This window comes from Ailuropoda melanoleuca, chromosome 1 (genome assembly GCF_002007445.2).
Source record: "Ailuropoda melanoleuca isolate Jingjing chromosome 1, ASM200744v2, whole genome shotgun sequence".
Classification (NCBI taxonomy): Eukaryota; Metazoa; Chordata; class Mammalia; order Carnivora; family Ursidae; genus Ailuropoda; species Ailuropoda melanoleuca.
The window spans coordinates 141,745,094-141,762,519 of record NC_048218.1 but is presented as its reverse complement, the minus strand read 5'-3'; positions in this window follow the sequence as shown (position 1 = coordinate 141,762,519).

The window sequence follows — 17,426 nt, the reverse complement described above, 5'->3', positions numbered from 1 at the left end:
TCAAAAAGGAGAATTACAGACTGATTTCCCTAATGAATATGGACGCCAAAATCCTCAACAAGATCTTGGCTAATAGAATCCAACTGTACATAAAAAGGATTATCCATCATGACAAAGTGGGATTCATCCCTGGGATGCAGGGGTGGTACAACATTCGGAAATCTATTGGTGTCTTAGATTTTATCCAGAAACAAAAATTCAGAAATCATATGATTCTCTCAATAGATGAGGAAAAGCATTTGACAAAATACAGCATCCTTTCCTGATTAAAACCCTTCAGAGTGTAGGAATAGATGGTATATTTCTCCAATTCATNGCATCCTTTCCTGATTAAAACCCTTCAGAGTGTAGGAATAGAGGGTACATTTCTCAATCTCATAAAAGCCATCTATGAAAAGCCTACTGCAAGCATTATTCTCAATGGGGAAAAGCTGGAAGCCTTTCCCTTAAGATCAGGAACACGACAAGGATGCCCACTCTCGCTACTATTATTCAACATAGTACTAGAAGTCCTTGCAACAGCAATCAGGCAACAGGAAGGTATAAAATATANTGTCTCTCTTAGCAGATGACATGATACTCTATATGGAAAACCCAAAAGAATCCACTCCCAAACTACTAGAAGTTTTAGAGCAATTCGGTAATGTGGCAGGATACAAAATCAATGCTCAGAAATCAGTTGCATTTCTATACACGAATAACGAGACTGAAGAAAGAGAAATTAGGGAATCCATCCCATTTACAATAACACCAAAAACCATACGTTACCTTGGAATTAACTTAACCAGAGACGTAAAGGACCTATATGCTAGAAACTATAGATCACTTTTGAAAGATATTGAGGAAGACATAAAAAGATGGAAAAATATTCCATGCTCATGGATTGGAAGAATTAACATAGTTAAAATGTCCATGCTACCCAGAGCAATCTACACTTTCAGTGCTATCCTGATCAAAATACCAAGGACATTTTTCAAAGAACTGGAACAAATAATCCTTAAGTTTGTATGGAACCAGAAAAAGCCCTGAATCTCAAGGAACTGTTCNAGAAATTAGGGAATCCATCCCATTTACAATAACACCAAAAACCATGCGTTACCTTGGAATTAACTTAACCAGAGACGTAAAGGACCTATATCCTAGAAACTATAGATCACTTTTGAAAGATATTGAGGAAGACATAAAAAGATGGAAAAATATTCCATGCTCATGGATTGGAAGAATTAACATAGTTAAAATGTCCATACTACCCAGAGCAATCTACACTTTCAATGCTATCCCGATCAAAATACCGAGGACATTTTTCAAAGAACTGGAACAAATAGTCCTTAAATTTGTATGGAACCAGAAAAGGCCCCGAATCTCCAAGGAACTGTTGAAAAGGAAAAACAAAGCTGGGGGCATCACAATGCCGGATTTCGAGCTGTACTACAAAGTTGTGATCACAAAGACAGCATGGTATTGGCGCAAAAACAGATGCATAGACCAATGGAACAGAATAGAGAACCCAGAAATGTACCCTTGGCTCTTTGGGCAACTAATCTTTGATAAAGCAGGAAAAAACATCCGGTGGAAAAAAGACAGTCTCTTCAATAAATGGTGCTGGGAAAATTGGACAGCTACATGGAAAAGAATGAAACTTGACCACTCTCTCACACCATACAAGCCCTGAATCTCAAGGAACTGTTCGAAAAGGAAAAACAAAGCTGGGGGCATCACAATGCCGGATTTCGAGCTGTACTACAAAGTTGTGATCACAAAGACAGCATGGTATTGGCGCAAAAACAGATGCATAGACCAATGGAACAGAATAGAGAACCCAGAAATGTACCCTTGGCTCTATGGGCAACTAATCTTTTACAAAGCAGGAAAAAACATCCAGTGGAAAAAAGACAGTCTCTTCAATAAATGGTGCTGGGAAAATTGGACAGCTACATGGAAAAGAATGAAACTTGACCACTCTCTCACACCATACAAGAAGATAAACTCCAAATGGATGAAAGACCTTGATGCGAGACAGGAATCCATCAAAATCCTAGAGGAGAACATAGGCAGCAATCTATACGACATTAGCCAAAGCAACCTTTTTCATGACACATCTCCAAAGGCAAGCGAAACAAAAGATAAAATGTACGTGTGGGACTTCATCAAAATAAAAAGCTTCTGCACAGCCAAGGAAACAGTCAAAAAAACTAAGAGGCAGCCCACGGAATGGGAGAATATATTTGCAAATGATGCTACAGATAAACGACTGGTATCCAAGATCTACAAAGAACTTCTCAAACTCAATACGTGAGAAACAAATAAACAAATCATAAAATGGGCAGAAGATATGAGCACACTTTTCCAATGATGACATAAAAATGGCTAACAGACAGATGAAAAAATGTTCAAAGTCATTAGCCATCAGGGAAATTCAAATCAAAACCACGCTAAGATACCACCTTATGCCAGTTAGAATTGCAAAAATTTACAAGGCAGGAAACAGCAATTGCTGGAGAGGATGTGGAGAAAGGGGATCCCTCCTACATTGTTGGTGGGAATGCAGGTTGGTGCAGCCACTCTGGAAAACAGTGTGGAGGTCCCTTAAAAAGTTAAAAATTGAGCTACCCTATGACTCAGCCATTGCAATACTGGGTATTTACCCCAAAGATACAGATGTAGTGAAGAGAAGGGCCATATGCACCCCAATGTTCATAGCAACATTGTCCACAATAGCTAAATCGTGGAAGGAACTGAGATGCCCTTCAACAGATGACTGGATTAAGAAGCTGTGGTCCATATGTACAATGGAATATTACTCAGCTATCAGAAAAAACGAGTTTTCAACATTTGCTGCAACATGGATGGCACTGGTGGAGATAATTAAGTGAAATAAGTCAAGCAGAGAAAGACAATTATCATATGATTTCTCTCATCTATGGAACATAAGAACTAGGAATATCAGTAGGGGAAGAAAGGAATAAAGAAAGGGGGGGTAATCAGAAGGGTAAGGAAGCATGAGAGACTATGGACACTGGGAAACAAACTGAGGGCTTCAGAGGGGAGGGGGTGGGGGAATGGGATAGACTGGTGATGGGTAATAAGGAGGGCACGTATTGCATGGTGCACTGGGTGTTATACGCAACTAATGAATCATCGAACTTTGCATCAGAAACCAGGGATGTACTGTATGGCGCCTAACATAATATAATAAAGAAACATTAAAAAATACCTTGGATGATGTGTAAGATGGTCATATAACATAATAATAATGATAATAATAATACCTATACTTTATAATACTTGCACAAACACTGTGCTAATTTTTTTCCCAAATATAATCTCAGTTCTTTTTCACAACAACCCTGTGAGATAGATAATATTATAATCTCTTTTTATGGAGGAGGATGTTAAGTATAGAGACATTAAGTTGCTTAAAGTTTCACAGCTACAAAGTGGGAGAGATATTTAAACCTAGGCTCTTTAGCTCAAGAGTCCATTCTTTTAACCAGTAGGCTTACTTTCTCTCCAATATGTCGTAGAGTTCCAATTTATACAAAAATTTTATGTTATACTAGAGATTTTCTGGACTGTATGTTTTCAGTAATGTTCCCATTATTCCACCAATGGTCAATTTGTGAAGGAAGATAATCAGAAAAAACTCATTGCCTTTGCTCCCTTACTTCCCTTCTTCCTTCAACATGGCCTCTTACAATAGTAGTGTATATAATTTTATTCAGCTTCTCCTCTGTACCAGTCTAAGTGCTTTATGCTTATTGACTTGCTCATTTCTCACAAGCCATATGAGGTTTGCATAATTATGAACGCCACTGCATTAATAGGCCAGCTGAGGCTCACTGAGGTTATGCATTTTACTCATGGTCTTATGTCAAGTGAGCATCTCTAGGAGAAGCCTCTAGCACAAGTGCTCCGCCCCTTCCAGGATTGCTTCTAAGGATGCTTAGTATTCCTGAGCCTGGGATTCTCCTTTCCTAAAATAAGAGGGGTAGTCAGATGTCTTCTAATGTACTGTCCTGCTTTAATTCTTTATGAGTCTATTATTCATGTGGGTCTTGGCTCCCCACGTAGTACTGGCTAAAGTAGAATTCAAACCAGGCTCAAAAATTGGCAACTTTTGTCTTTTATGGGCTTTGGCAAATCACAAATCTTGAGCAGATTAAGCAACAAAACAAAATAATACACAGAAAACTATATTTTATTTCTTTTCCCAGAAACTATTTTAAATCAAGCATTATTATTTATATTATGCAGACTTTTCCTTCACTAATAAAATAGTTTTTAAAATAATAAAATTTTCTTAAAAAAGACAGTACAGTCGACCTTTGAACAACATATGGTTAGGGGCACTGACCCCTCCCCAGCAGCTGCAAATCTACGGATAACTTTTGACTCCCCCAAAACTTAACTACTAATAGCCTACTGTTGACTGGAAGCCTTGCTGATAATATAGCTGATTAACACATATTTTGTATATTATATATATTTTATACTGTGTTCTTACAATAAAGTAAGGTAAGCAAATGTCATTAAGAAAATCACAAGGAAGAAAAAAATACATTTACAGTGTTGCAGTGTATTTATCAAAATAAATCTGTGTATGAGTTGACCCGTGCATTTCAAATCCATGTTATTCAAGGGTCACCTGTGTTTTATATTAGGGGAAGAATTGTGTTAAACCAGATGAGGTTTTGGGGCGCCTGGGTGGCACAGTAGTTAAGCGTCTGCCTTCGGCTCAGGGCATGATCCCTGCATTATGGGATCAAGCCCCACATCAGGCTCCTCCGCTATGAGCCTGCTTCTTCCTCTCCCACTACCCCTGCTTGTGTTCCCTCTCTTGCTGGCTGTCTCTATCTCTGTCGAATAAATAAATAAAATCTTAAAAAAAAAAAAACCAGATGAAGTTTTGCTGGTATTCACATCTTTAAGAAAATCTTCCAAAAGTTGACCCTGAATTTCTAAGCCCTTGAAGCAAACTTTCTTAGTAAAAACTAGCAGGAGAGAGACTGAGGTAGAAAAGAAGTCATGACTAATTGCCTGGGAAAGTTTCCTCACCCTTGAAGAGAGGGGAAGAGAGGGGTGAGGAAGTGGGATGGTGTGACCTTGTGATCCTAGATGTCTTGTTTATATTTCCTTATCATGAGTCTTCTTGCTCCAAGTAAAGCATTGGTAAAGTGGCTTTAGTCTGCCAGAGAGACTCTTGGCCTTGGTCCAAACCTAACTGAAATATTATCAGAAATACATTCTTTACCATGTATAGCACTTGCAAGTTCTTCTAATGAGGTGCACACATGGTAGCCAATTAGAAAGGATCCTTTAGTGCCTTGGGCAGGGAAGAGCATGCCCTCTCACTATCAGTCACGTAGGGGTTATCCACCAAATGTGGCTTTGCATGGCATATCCAGGGAACTAATGCCAAAGTATTGTTTTGTGGGACAGAAATAAGTAGCACTATGTATTTGTGAACCTCAGAACGGCCTTCTAGTTTTTGAACTCTTAGTCAAGAAAAAAGAAACAGACTTGGAGCTCGTTTTATTCTGGGACAAAACTATAACCTATTTAAAATTAAGGATATAAATTACTTAAAGATAAATGAGTGTGTTTAAACATGGCCACAAGGGAAACCTTGATGGAATATGCTTCTGGAACGAGGCTGCATACGGCAATTTTAGGAAAGATGAGATGATGGAAGGACAAGAAGGAAGGGTTACCAAAGGTGACAGGGTGGAGAAGATAACAAGCTCATGATGCATAACAAGCTCATGATGCATAACAAGCTCACAATATACACACATTCACAGAATGTCTAGAATCGAGATGGCAAAATACACAAAAGTCCAAAATATACTTTAAAACATCAGGTGTTTTATGCCTTTTATTTATATGCTGCTTATCTCTAAGGAACTCCAAAAGTTTTATTTAGAATTTAGATTAGACTTTACGAAAGCCAAATTGGCTAGAAAAGCAAAACTTGTGTTCAGAAGTGAGGAAGCTAGGTAGGATATGGAGTGCTTGCATAATTTGCTCAAAATCACTTTGTTTGGATCAGGACCATGTTCTTCTTCGATTTACCAGTTGAGCAGGTGATGTTCCTCATCTCCACCATCAGAAGTTACCACATTCCAGCTGAGCACCTGCATTTGGCTTGAAATTATAAAACTATAGGTTCTGAAAAGATGTCATCTCATTGAACTCCAAAGCCTTTTGCTTGAATCTATATGACTTTTCCCACCACATTTCCCCAATTAGGTATCTTCAATGACGACATAATTGAATAGTAGTGCTTCTTTATCGTCCCTACCCACAACCCTTCCTCACTTGCTTTACGTTGGTGGTAAGAATGGTTCCACATTAGCCATATCTAATGATCAGACAGTGTGATTTTTGACTAGGTTGAAGCTCTTAGACAATTATATTTCCCATTTCTTAACCACTTCTTACATATGTACTCCTTTATTCAGTAAAAGGCATAGTCAGCGTTCTTTATCTAAAGCCATCCTTGTGGGTATCATGACCATCTTATCAGACCACTGGGAACATGGAAATCTGCTTTGGTTCTCCTTTGCCCTTGGAGTCTTGAAGGCAGGCAACAAACTGCTCCCATTCCTGGCACCATTTCATGTTAGGAAATCCAGTTGCACTTAACATTTTCTGAGGGCGGTTTTGTTTTATGGCAAAATTAAATCTGTTCCCTAGAGTCAGCAACAGTCAAACCTGAAAGGTATATGGTAGAACCTGCCTCTGCCCAGAACATTCTGAAATGCTATGGGCAGGAGATGAGCCTGCAAATCTGTGACCCAGGGCTGCTTCATTGTCACTCTTTGGGGACAATGGAGCTGCATTTCTCAAAGGATGTCCTTCCCGTGCTCCTGGGGTTTCTGGGAGCTAATACAAAAGAACGCTGTACATTGACAGGAAGCATACAGCTCATCTCATTCCTCAAAAAAGACCCAACACTAGCGTGTATGTCTGAACAAACAGAACAGGTGGAGTATTTCCACTGTCAAATCTAGATGAAACTTATGAGCCCTGGTGATATCTTTTCAAAATTGCTAGAGCTTTGGGGGGAGGAAAAAAAATAACCTTCTCTCAACATTACTCTCTATTACAGGAAAACCAATTGGAAATCTCATTGGCATGTATCTGTCTTGAATGGATCTACCAGGGCTGCACCTAAGTGCATTTCTAAAATCTTGGTCATTTTTGAAGACCATTAGGCTTCCTTCTTATGCCTCTCTGAAGTGTAAATGATGCTAATGAATTTATTGTTACCTCCTGTGAGTCCTATGCAAAATGTTTGTATTTTAACAGAGGTGTCCTGGAGATAGTATCTTAACCCAAAGTTAAAGAGTAAATCTTATGTGGGAACTTTAGCCATTATGGCAGACCAATGGGGAAGAAATTGGGCAATGAGTGTGCTTTGTGGAAAGGCTTAAATCAATCCAAATGAGCATAACTATACAGGTATAGTTGGATGTATATTGGATGGGAAACTGTAATTTATGTTGTGCCATCACTTGCCAGAAGTACTTTGGGGAGCCCCTCAGTGTGGATTCCATAGAAGCCTGTGAATCAGAAGGAATCCAGCAAGAGGCTTCAGCTCCAATGGGAGCTGCCTACCTCTGTCTGTACCAGAGTCTGGATGACAGGGAGTAAAATGTAAACCCTAGTCCTCGGGTACTGTGGTTTTCTGGAAGGTCTGGCCTTCCAGAAGGGAAGAACCCAGATGGAAAGTGACCTGAAGCACATACCGGGAAATGCCACATGAGAGGGAGAATGGCAGGTTTGTGGAAAGGGAGTAGGCCATCCATCCACTTACTCCCGCCCCTGGAAGAGTCTGCAGAGAACAGAAAATGGTGCTCATTTATTCTAGGCTTGACTCTGCCACCACTGCCACTAAGTGGCCTTGCTCTACCCCAATCAGCAACTAAATTATCCATGTGCTTCCTGGAAGCCTGCACAAAACCAGGCATTTCCTCAGAGCAATGTTGGCAAGTTCTTTTACTGTCTTAAGTTACTACTGCTTTGAAAATAACTTAAACCAAATAATTTTGGAGATTATATATGGTGAAGAACTTTAAGGCCTTAATTTACCATTTATTCATGTCTGGTACAGATCTAGAACCACTTCTTGGGATAAACTTGGCTTTGCCTTTCGGTATTGTGAGGGCCCCTCTGAGTGGCTGAGCTAATGTGCCATTCAGACAAGGTTTAATTATAGAATTAACCATATTCCAAACTGACTAATAATTTTTTCTAATTATAAAAGTAATTTACATAAATTATAGAAAATATAAGAAATAATAAAAATCACTCACTTGTGGTTTTGTGATTAAGAGACACTGCTGTTAAAGTTCTGGAGTATTTCCTTCCATTCTTAATTCTATGCATTAGTAACTCACCTTACAATGTAGGGATCATACTATATATACACATATATATCTATATATATCTATATACAGTATATATAGATATATATATATATTTAAATTCTGTTTCTTTTACTTATCACTAAATGAGAAATATTTTCTTATTAAATATTATTTGAAATTCTGCTATTTACTGATTGCATGCTATTGCATTGCAAAGAAATCTATTTAAGTGAGCCTTTATGATTACAGCTTAAATCATCTCGGCCTCTCATGTGCCTGCCTCCTGGTGATATGCCCTTGCCTCTTATGAGAGATGCTATTAAAAACAAAGGTCTATTGGAATAGTTAATTTTATGTGGCAGTTTGGCTAGGCTATGGTGCCTTAGTTGTCAGTCAAACACTAGTCTGGATGTTGCTGTGAAGGTATTTTGTAGATGTGATTAACATTTATAATACTTGCTTACAAATAAAGGAGATTGCTCTAGGTAATATGTGTGGGTTCATCCAGTCAGTTGAAGCCCTTACGAGCAAAACCCGAGGTTTCCTGGAGAGAAAGAAATCTGTCCCAAGACTATAAAAAAATTCTTTGAGTTTCCAGCCTGCCAGCCTGCCCTGAAAAATTTGGACTTGTCAGCCTCCACAATCCCATGAGCCAGGACTTGAAAAAGATCTTCCATTTGATCTGTTTTTCTGGAGACTTACACCTATGAAATCTATTACCACATTTGCCTTGAGAATGTCAGCAGAGACCTCGCCTATTATATAAATTAGTGCATCCACAAGAGGTCTCACATAAAATTATCTTAAAAACTAGAGTAGGAAAATATCTGCTTCCACTGAACACTAGTATTTTTCCTATTCTCTGATAGTGAGAATGACTCCACTATCCTATTCCTCTTTTGGTTTAGTTGGGAAAAAGCATGAAGCTCAGCCACTGTGGTCTTTTTGGTCACAACATGGCGTTCACTTAAATTTTCCTCCATCCTTTTCTTTCCTCTTATCCATAAGATGTCTCAATTCTTTGTGGTGAAGGATAACATATAAAGAGCTAAGGTTCACCCTCTGTTTTTCTTCCCTTGAGTTTGGCAAGAATGTTTCCTTTTCTTCTCTGGCTGAATAAAACTCATATTTACTTTTGCCCTCTTCCTAAGGACTTGAGAAAAACCATTCAACAAAATCTGTTTTCTTTTCTTCAGCCTTTATTTGAATATATTATGTGCTACTAGAGTAATGGCTTCTTACTGAGTTATATTCAGCAGGGCCAACCTTTGGCTTATAAGCTGAGCAGGATCACTGGACCAGCTCTCAGGTGAAGTTGGCTAGGTCTGGTCAGCAGATGAACCTAAAGACTTAAAAGCAGGATACTGGGTGGGCTTAACAGATTCGCTTAATTGTATGTATTAGGAAGTTTAGCTCGAGAATTTTTCCTAGTGCCATCCCCATTTATTTCAATTTGGAATCCTGTTTCAATAAAAGTCATTTTGTTGTTAGTAGCAAGATCTTCTGCATAAAAACCTTTGGGGCACCTGGGTGGAGCTGCTAAGCGTTTGCCTTCAGCTCAGGGTGTGATCCCGGCATTATGGGATCGAGCCCCACATCAGGCTCCTCCGCTGTGAGCCTGCTTCTTCCTCTCCCACTCCCCCTGCTTGTGTTCCCTCTCTCGCTGGCTGTCTCTGTCTCTGTCAAATAAATAAATAAAATCTTAAAAAAACAAAACCTGGCCCAATGGTGGTCATTGGCGGTGTAGTAAGATTCGGATGGCATACAAGCCATCTGAAAGATGTAAAATTCTTAGACGTGCAATAATAGCTCCCAATCCTGGCACCACAAAATATAAGCAAATCCCAGGTCCGCTTTTTGCTTCCAGTAGATGCTTTTGATTTTCAGATACATTAAAATTACACAGGAAATATATAAATATCCAAAGTAAAAGGGATGTGGCAGAGATGATTTTACCTGTCCAGGAATATTTTATACTTTGATGAGAAGAAGATGTGACAGCCAGGCACATTTGGAATTCCAGGAGTGCAAGAGTGCCAGACGGCCCTTAAAGAAAGATATATTGAATAGAACCACCTCCAATGACTACTGAATATGGTTAGCACAGTGTATCAGGAAACAGAATACGGTCATTTTCTTCTGGGAGCACAAAGTATAGAGGAATCTAATGTCTTTTGTAAAAATATTTCTGTATTTATTGTTTATTCTCCTTGACGGCTGTTCTCCCAAAACATAAACATAGTGTGGTTCCAGAATTTAGATTTAGCCTTAGAATTTCTCTAAATACTATTTGTCTGATGTTTCTTTAATATGGAGATTAAACGCAAACATGAAATTAGCTTCCTTGAAACATTCGCTTTGAACTTTGCTTTCCTGCTACCGAGGAGATGATCCTTTGAACAGATGCCCTGCCACATCAACAATGTGTTCAGAGCTTGGATATGGGCCAGCCTCACTTAGCCGTTTTTCCTTATTTAGCTCGTTCAATATTATTGGCGGGTTGCTTCCACCAAAACCCCTATTTTCTAAAGGATTTTTGACAACTTCAAGTAGGTTCAATATCTTTCATGGAAAGTTGTTCTATCTTGGCAGAAAGACTGAAGTGCCAATTATATCAGCAGTGGCAGTTGAGTTCCTTTTGTTTTATTGAGAATATAAGGGGATCTGTGCAGGCCAATATATAGGGCCCATGATGTAACTTTTTTTTAAAGTATGTATGTATGGGATGCCTGGGTGGCTCAGTCATTAAGTGTCTGCCTCCAGCTCAGGGCGTGATCCCAGGGTCCCTGCTCCACTGGGAGCCTGCTTCTTCCTCTCCCACTCCCCCTGCTGTGTTCCCTCTCTCGCTGGCTGTCTTTCTCTCTGTCAAATAAATAAATAAAATCTTTAAAAAAAGTACGTACGTATGTAGTTATTTATTTATGTAATCTCTACACCAAACATGGGGCTCAAACTCACAATCCCGAGATCAATAGTCATATGCTCTTCTGACTGAGCTACCCAGGCGCCCCTATGATATAACTTTCAAAGTAAAACACAACAGAGAAACGGTTTAAATTATAGTGTTCCTTTTCTGAATGGTCTTGGAGGATGTTTTTGGATAATTCTAGAATTCTCTAATTAGTTTTATAACTTGGTGATTAGCATTATCATCCTTCCCTTAAAAAGGAGAATTTAGTTTTATGATGAGCATGGTTCTTTCCTTCTATTTTGGCCAAATAGGAGAGAAAGTGAATCTGTACCATTCTTTCCTCGAGTTTTGGGAACTTGGGCTAACTGGTGGGATAACCCTTTAAGTCAAACTATCAGATGCATTCACTAAAACATAAAGACTGAAAAAAACATGGCTCTTGTCATTTTGATAGCATCACCTGCTGCTGAACAAATAATTATTTGCTTATGAGAAATACTGGTGTGTGTGTGTGTGTATGTGTGAATACAGAAAATTATTTTTAGAGAAAAGCCTGTCAGAGATTGTGAACAACACTGAGTAGACATAAGAATGTCCTTCCATTCACACTCTGCAAATACATTTCATGATGACCCTGGCTATGTATGGAAAGCTTTATGAATTTGGTAAGGGCCTCCACATAACATTTTTAGATGGTATATATAGCATGAATAGTCCTCTTTTTTAAGTAAACACAGCATGTCATACTCTAAGCCTAATACAGTGGAAAATAATTCATTTTATATATTCTCCATCCTCAAAATTAAAGTGCCATGTTTTAAACTGTGAGGAGTGAAAGTATTGCCCAACTGTATTAGGCACCAAAGGAGGGCAAAGCCATAAAGATAGAAATAGTGGGTGCAAAGTTGGGGATTATGGGAAATTCTATGCTCAGGAAGGAAAATGGGTAGGCAGCATGAGACAAAAGATGCTTAGGTTAAAGGGGAACCTCCTACACTGCTGGTGGGAATGCAAGCTGGTGCAACCACTCTGGAAAACAGTACAGAGGCTCCTCAAAAAGCTGAAAATAGAGCTACCCTATGACCCAGCAATTAACACTACTGGGTTTTTACCCCAAAGATACAAATGTAGTGATCCAAAGGCGCATCTACACCCCAATATTAATAGCAACAAAGTCCACAATAGTTAAACTATGGAAAGAGCCCAGATATCCATCAACAGATGAATGGATAAAGAAGATGTGGTGTATATATACACAATGGAATATTATGCAGCCATCAAAAAATGAAATCTTGCCATTTGCAATGACGTGGATGGAACTAGAAGGTATTATACTAAGCGAAATAAGTCAATCAGAGAAAGACAATTATCATATGATTTCACTGATACGTGGAATTTGAGAAACAAGCCAGAGGATCATAGGGGAAGAGAAGAAAAAAATGAAACAAGATGAAACAAGAGAGGAAGATGAACCATAAGAGACTCTTGATTATAGGAAATAAACTGAGGGTTGATGGAGCGGAGGGGGGGATAGGGTGTCTGGGTGATGGACACTGGGGAGGGTATGTGTTGTGGTGAGCACTATGTATTGTGTAAGACTGATGAATCACAGATGTGTACCCCTGAAACAAATAATACATTATACGTTAATAGTAAAAACAAACAAACAAAAAGATGTTCAGGTTGCTGCTGCATGGGAAATGTCAACTGTTAAGAGGTGACTAGTATCATCAGCTAGTGTTCAATTGTTGGATTTCAACAATCAGCATTTTAATGGCCTCAGACAAAAAAAAAATTCAGGCTGTCATATTATTTCTCCTACTTCCTGTCATTTATAATAGAGAACAATGAGAAATCAGTAAGAAAGTATTTTAAAGATCACTTTATAAAAAGATAATTTTCCCATAAAGATACATATGTATAGTCTTTGAAAATACCCATTTAAATATCAGACATTATTTGAATTTATGTACTATGTTCTGCTCAGAAATTTTATGTATTAGTTCACTCAATTAAATGTTTGATCAGTGTCAAAATATCCTACTTAAAGATTGGGCAAAATAAAGGATAATAGCAAATCCTCATTGATAAGGACATAATTTCCTGGCTTGTGGACAACTGTCTTTCAAGAATCATTGTTTTACATTGATTTCTCATTGGTAGCTACCATTTGTTGACTGTTTACTATGTGCTAGGCATACTATAAATAATATTTTATTAACTTATTATAACCAGCAGAGGCTCATGAAGTTTAGGTAGAATGCCAGAGGCCAGATAGTAAGAGGTGCAGCTGGGTTTGTGTCCAGGTCAGCCTGGCTCCCATATTCTATATATGTTTCCCCTATAATGCTCCCCATCTGGCCATTTTCGTTGTGGAAATTTTCTTGAAGGTTTCTACTACTTTTCCTTACAATGCCTTGGCTACAGATCAGGTACTAATGCCGAAGCAAGAAACACATTTCTTCTTGCCTTCTTTATACATCCCCTTGGCTATGTCAGATAGGAATAACTGTTATTGGAGTCCCCAAGGAGACTGTGATCCGAGAACTCTTCTTGGAAGCTCTTGGATATATTCTCAGCCTCTACCTTCTGACTTGGTGATAGTGGTCAGAAGGGAGATCTATGTCAGAGGGTCATCTGTGCAGGGAGAGGGATTCTGGGCAGAGGAGAGCTGTGGAGCCTTCCCTCAATGCCCTTCTCCTTGTTGGTTGGCACAATCATTACTGAGCTCTGGAGACTCCAGAACAGTCTTGCTCAGCTGACACCCAGAAGCATTCCAGAGGAAAGAGTGAGCAGGATGCTTGAATTTCACAGTGGGGAAGGGCTCTAAGCTTGCGGTGTGGGACTGACACAAACCATAAGGGTTGTCTGTAAGGAAAAGGAACAGAAAAAACTCTGAGAGTTCTGTTGCCTGATGGTGACCTACTCCCGCCTCCTGTATTCTTTTTATAAGGAGACATTAAATAAGGATAGAGAAGTTTGTAAAAAAAAAAAATCCTTGGCAATGTGGCTGGCACATGTTTTTAGAATCTGGAGAAATCTTGCATAACAAAGTTAATTTTTATGGCACAGTGAATTTTCTACTGGTCTGGATAGAAGCACTCTGACAGTGGGAATCAGCAAAAGAGAAATTTTTGATGCAATACATTAGCAGTAGTGTTTGATATATTTCATCCTCCCTTCCTCCCCTCCTTCTCTTCCTTCCCTCTATCCTCCCTCTCTCCCTTTTGTTCTTTCTCTATTTTTTAAGAAATTAAGGACCTAGTGTGTATGAGTCTATGCTGGTAGCTGGGGATATAAAGATAAATTATATATGGATCTTACCCTGAGTAATACAATATATTAATATTATATATGTAAATAGTATAGCATGATTAATAATATTAAGAGAAACTGAACATATAGTAAGTGCCAATAAGATACTAAAGGAGTTTGACTTTCATTTATTTGTTCATAGGATGGATATTTATTAAGGACTCTAGGGACTAGGCATTGGGCCAGTGCTGGGGTTACTGATCTAGTTGCCCTCGTGGAGTTCAAAGATCAGCAGAGGCTACAGCCTGTATAACCAGGCATTTACAATGCAGAATGGACAGGGATAAATCTCCTTTTAACTAATAATTCTCATGGCTTGCTAAATGCCAAGCATTCCTTAAGAGAGGTTGAGATGAATTCACAGAGAATCATGCTTGAGCTAGATTTTGAAGGGTGGGTTTGAACACACAAGGTGGGAGGAGAAAAGCATTCATGCTTGAGAATAATCTGTGCCAGGGACTGTCCTAAATGCTTGGCATATGCTTTATTACTCAAGTGTTCCTTGTAACATCCCTGTAGTTTGGATACTATTGCCATTTTTTTACACCTGAGGGAATTGAGGAATAAAGAGGTTGCCCAAAGCCAAACAGCTAGAAGTGGTCAAACTAGGCTTTAAATTCAGGCAGTCTAGCTTGCTATCACCTCGCTATAAGCAAAGTCAAGGAAGGAAAAAGTTGGAAGGTGGAGAATGGCAAGGAGTTCAGTTTGACCTGAGTTCCAGGTTATTGGGGAAGAGGTGTGGGAAATGAACTGGCAAGGTAATTTGGGCCATGTTATAAAAGGCCCTGAGAATTAGAGTGTGAGCATAAATTTCCTTTTGCAGGTAAAGAGGAGCCACTGAAGGTTTTTGAGCAGCGAGTACTGTGAAGATTCTGCCTGGAACACTGTGTAAAATGAAGGGTGACAAGGCAGGAAGAGATGTTAGGGACTGACTGTGGTGACAGGTGGGAATGAGCCTCAGTGACAGTAATGAGAGAGTTATTCAAAAGGGGGGTTCGCAGGCCCTTATTAGAACACTGAGGCATTGTGTTAACCTTTGGCCTATGACAGGGAGTGGCCATAAGAGTTAAACGAATATGCCTGCTATGGAAATTTCTTGGGCATTAACATTTTCCACTTTCCTTGGTTGTATCAAATGCCCTTGTAATGGGAGAAAAAGAACAAACATCAAAAGTACCTTTTAACTTCACAATTCTTTCTAAATTTCTTTAAACTTATAGGCTATACTGCTGATTTGCAGACTTCAAAGTACACAGAGGGATCAGGGTCAGATTGAAAAATTACTTCTTACAGTTTGATAAAATATGCATGTGAATCCTATGACCTGCCACTGAAATTATTTATGTGTTAATGTAACTTTGTAACACTAATTGCACTGTTTAGCACCCCCTCACCCCTCCCCATAGCTTTTCACTATAAATTCTGGTAAATAATTTTTGCTTATTATTTTATGCTGTAATTCCACATGTTGTTTTCATGTGGATTAAAAAATACCAAGTTGTCATTTTTTGTTGTTGTTTTGTTTCTTTTTTGGAGGAGGAATTATGGTGGGAAGACTAACAAGAGTGTTGTTCCTGTGGTGCAATGGTTGGGACTTCGTATTCAACATGCTGTTCGAATTTAAATGTTTTCTTAATCCTTATTACCTAATATGAACACCATCGCAATATACTGTACTTGTGATAATTTATTTCAGAAGTGACATTTTATGGTTTAATTCTTTTTCAAATAGGGGTCACCCCTCTCTTTCCTACAATGTGGAGGAGGAAACCAACATAGCAAATTGAGAACTGAGGCTTTTCCCATACACTCACCAGGTTTTCACGTAGTTGTGAGATTCCATTAATAACAGTATCAGAATCTCCATGCTTTTGTGGATTAAAGTCTTGTTTCTTTTGTAAATTAAAATTTTGTTGGAATTGGTAGAAATATACCACTTGATGGTACTGAATATTATCTATTCTGCAGGGTTTTTAAAAATATTGGTCATTTACATTTTTCTCTTAGATTTGAATGCTGATTTATAAGTTCTTAAAGCAGACAGTTGTCTTCAACTCTTGGCTATGTGATGCCTACACAATTATTTTTAATAGTCTCCTTGACTGTTCCAGAGATTTGAGGCAATATTGTGAAATGGTTAAGAAAATAGTCTTTGGGTCTTACCATTGCTTCTCAAATTTCAATGTGTATATGAATCATTGGAGAATCTTTTCAAAGGGCAGACTATGATTAGTAAGTCTGGGGTGGGGCCTGAAATTCTGCATTTCTGATAAGTTAGTCTATGGCCCACACTTTGAGTAGCACAGTCTAGGTCCCAGTCCTTGTGTATATAATGCTTCCTAATTGTGTGACTTTGAGAAAATCACTTAATTGCTCTTTAATTCATTTTCCTCATTTGCCACATTCCATAGGGAGGCTGTGAGGATTGAGAAAATGTATGTGAAGAGCCTAGCACATTGAAAGTGTTTAATAAAGTAAATGGTAGCTACTATTATTTACCACTGCCTTGACTGGTAGAATCTCATTTAAGAGCTTATTGAGAAGTACAAAATTTTATATGGTGACTAAATGTGGTTTTGGAGCAGAAGTTCTTCGTTGAATTTCTGTCCCTTCCATGTATTGCTGTGGGACCACAGACAGGTCACTTCCTCTCATTTTCACGGGTTTTATTTGTAAAACATGAGAGGGTTGGCCTAGAGATTTGTGAGGTTTCTTTCAACTTGAACCAGTGATTCTATAACCATTCAGTGGAGTATACTAATTTGTTTTTTAAAATATTGACATAGAATAAATTGTGTATTCTTTTCTTCTGCCTATAAATTCATTTG